At 37.4% G+C, this 3635-nt stretch overlaps 1 long non-coding RNA gene across 1 annotated transcript in view; it reads left to right on the top strand.

Annotated features, from left to right (window-relative positions):
* The window catches only part of LOC135223297 (uncharacterized), a 56634-nt gene extending 54338 nt beyond the window's left edge, over positions 1-2296 (top strand). Inside the window, exon 3 of the long non-coding RNA XR_010316464.1 lies at positions 1990-2296. This is a non-coding gene — a long non-coding RNA (uncharacterized LOC135223297). The remainder of the gene's footprint in view (positions 1-1989) is intronic.
* Positions 2297-3635: the final 1339 nt, after the last annotated feature.

Genomic DNA, 3635 nt, shown 5'->3' with positions numbered 1-3635 from the left:
GCAAATGGATGGTCACCATGATCATCCAAAAGCAGTGAATTTTAAATTCAGGCTTAAAAAATTGTTGTTAAGGAAGGAAATGAAGGTATCACATCAGTTGAAAAATCCCTTGAATCTGCCAATGAAGACCTATGTCTAACAACACAGATGTTTAGAAATTTATAATTTTCTTTAGAAAAAGATGTTTTTGATGAGGAAGAAGACCTTTTGACAGCAAACACAGAAATGAAAAAAAGATATCGAGGGAGTAATTGAGGAGGAGGGTTCACTTCACTGCATTGAAGGATATATTATCAAAAGATTGTGTGTGAAATACCCATAGTTAGGAAATAAAAATAATTAAATACCAATGAATGATACTTGGATAGACTGTGTTAGTAGGGAGACGCTTGCATGCACCTTCTAGTCATCTTTTTTTTTTTTTCAGTACTAATGCGGGAGATCTCTTATGCCGTACCCGGGATAGCGCTCATAGAGGGCAAACATTGTTTTAAAAAGCTTTGCTTTGAATTGAAAAACTCTGATATTGAAGTTCCTGACGATGTTATTGCTTTTTTCATTTTGTAAAGATAGTATGTTTTAGAATATCTTGATAAATTGATAAAGACCGTGGTGGCTAGGAACCAATTGGTCACCTAGCAACGGGACCTATAGCTTATTGGGGGATCCGAACCACAATATATCGAGAAATGAATCGCCAGAAATAAATTCCTCTGATTCCGCGTTGGCAGAGCCGAGAATCGAACTTGGGACCACCGGGTTGGTAGCCTAGCGCGAAAACCACTCGTCCAACGATGAACTATAGGAGCTGAATGAAAAGTCTAGAAAACGTTGTAAACATACAGAGCGCCACGTGAGGTGAACTGACGGCATTACCTATCTTTGGGGCTTTAAACTTTTTGCATTTAAAGTGATTTGTGGGTTACTTCAAAAGAATATGATATTTTTGTAATTATAAATAAATTCTCTCTCTCTCTCTCTCTCTCTCTCTCTCTCTCTCTCTCTCTCTCTCTCATACACACCCACCCCTGCGACCACGTGCCTAAAAACTTGAAATGATTTCCACCTCTTTAGCCAGAACGGACAGAATTCGGAAATTTGTTGGAAGTATTTGCTAAAAGCTACAACCATCTGGTTTTGCCTAAACCGTAAGAGGCTTTAGAAACTTTTAAACACGGCTGCCGTAAGCTTTGGTTGTACACCACACGCTCCTGCTGGGGAAGAGGTTTTAATGCTACTTTGTTCAAATGTTACAATAGACACTTCCGACGCATATGGAATTCTGCCCAGTCCTTCGTGAAATGCCTTTTGCTGCTTTGCCTCATGCTTGTGGTGTACTTTTCGCTATTTGTGAGCATATATACGTGTTCACTCACACATACATAGTACATACTCACACACGTATGTAATGTGCGTGTGTGAATGGGGATGTCTTCGTGTATGTAACTTTATTTTTATTACAATATCTCCTGACGTTGCTGTTACGTCATTTTAAATTTTATTGTAATTTTAAGTCTTTACTTGCATTTGTGTAGAAATAAAAACAAAAATATATCACCCATATTAAGCTTCTCTTCAGTTTATGTGGCGGTCTGTGGGCGAGGTAGAACCCAAGCATTACATTATGTCCATAGATCCATTAATAATTAATGGATCTATGGACATAATGTAATAAAAAAACACATAGAGTAACATTTTTACTTTAATTAATCATTAGTTAAAGTAAAAGTATTACCATCTGTGTTTTTTTCCGTCATTTTGAAGTGTTCCAAGTTTTGGCATTAAGAATAGTGTTATGCACGCAGAACTAACCATGTGGTTAATCTCTCTCTCTCTCTCTCTCTCTCTCTCTCTCTCTCTCTCTCTCTCTCTCTCTCTCTCTTCTAAAATAACGACTTACCACAGTGGCAGAAGCCTCACAAAACCATTCCTAGAAAATTCAAGTCTGTTTTGTTTTATTTTATATTTTTATTTTGTTTTCTTTTTTAGGAAAAGACGGCCAGAACAGCGATGCTTACACAAAACTATCCTCGGAATTATCGCGTCTCGTCAAACAGTCGCGAAAACTTGAAGCGAGCTCCAAAATATCCTGCCTGGGAATTGTCAACGATTCTCCAAATAAACGTTTCATCAGAAGCGAGAAAGTTGCTGCAACTTGCAGTAGGACGGCTGCTGTCAACATTTGAGAAAAGGATTTGTCTCTCCCGAACTTCAAACGAGACAGATAATGGTGGGTCAACATAACGCTTCTTTCATCTTTATTTGTGTGTTTGTGTTGGAGAGATGAATTCTTAATCGCTCCCTTTTCATACCTTTATGTTTCTGCTGATGATATATATATATATATATATATATATTATATATATATATATATATATATATATATATATATATGTAATGTATATTATTGTATATATATATGTGTGTGTGTGTGTTTGTACGACTGTGTGTGTGTGGTCCATCTCCGCGTCTTCAGGCTAGAAGGGGTGACTTTCTGGTTTACAACAAGTAACTTGGGATGAGGTTGCTAACCCCACACCCTGTCCCACGGATATTCAAAGGTCTTTTGTGCATTCGGAGTTCAGTATTTCTTTTTGGTCACCCATTCGGGTAGTGACCGCATGTAACATTCCTTAAATTTACCTCGCTGAGTATGTTTTCCCCGTATGGATAGCATTTCAAAATTTGCATTGCTTGTTCCATAAATTTGAATAGCATTGTATTCATAAATTTCATTGCTGATTTTCGTCCTTCCTTTAATTACTCATTCCAAACATAAGTAAGATAAATTTAGTAATATTAGAAAAGAGGATAGATCGCCTCTGACAAGAAGGTTGGTTGGTTGACCAAGGGTTGTATTCTTCGGAATGGGAGGCCTCAAGTAGACCTCTGGCCTCGAAAGCAACAATGTTAGCAGGTTTGAGTAAGATAAATGGTTAATACCAGTCAGAGTTTGATATCCATTCATTTGTGTACGGATGATAAAAACGAACACGGTGAGGAAGCCCTTGTTAAGGAAAATAAATGAAAATTGTAATTCTTAACGTAGCTTATGACTGTTAACATACTGGTAAAATAAACCTTCTTGGTTGGTCTGACCAAGTTCAAGGGTTCACACCAGGCCTGTTCTTCCATTTGACACCTTACCATACTACCTTTGGGCAACGTCCTCTGCTGGCATAAAGCCTGATTGAACCATCTGCGAAAGTTTGAGCAGAATATACTTGAATATGCTCTTCAGCAAGGGAATTTGACCTCAAGGCTGTGGAAGGTCATGGTACAAAGGTTATAGTTTGAGAACATTGGATGGTATGGGTACAAAATCCGGTGTAAGGCAAACAGCGGTACAGATAGCTCAGTTAATTAAAGTAAACATAATTCAAAGGAATTCACAATCAAACGTTTTATTTATGTCTACTTATTAATTGTTTTTTATTAGTTATTTCAAATTATGTTTGTGTATTTATTTTCTCATTAGGTTATTAAAAGTAAAAACTAAAAGAGCGGTTGAAAAAGGTTTGATAGACATTAACCGTGACCTTCCCTGAATTCCGTCCACTCCAGCGCCAGGGTCGGCTAGCAATAGATGTGACACGCAGTAGACATCAGTGTCAACACAGCCAATATCAACAAAG

Source organism: Macrobrachium nipponense, chromosome 8 (assembly GCF_015104395.2).
Source record: "Macrobrachium nipponense isolate FS-2020 chromosome 8, ASM1510439v2, whole genome shotgun sequence".
Lineage (NCBI taxonomy): Eukaryota > Metazoa > Arthropoda > Malacostraca > Decapoda > Palaemonidae > Macrobrachium > Macrobrachium nipponense.
Note: the sequence above shows the minus strand (reverse complement) of the source record. Positions and strands in the feature narration are given on the sequence as shown.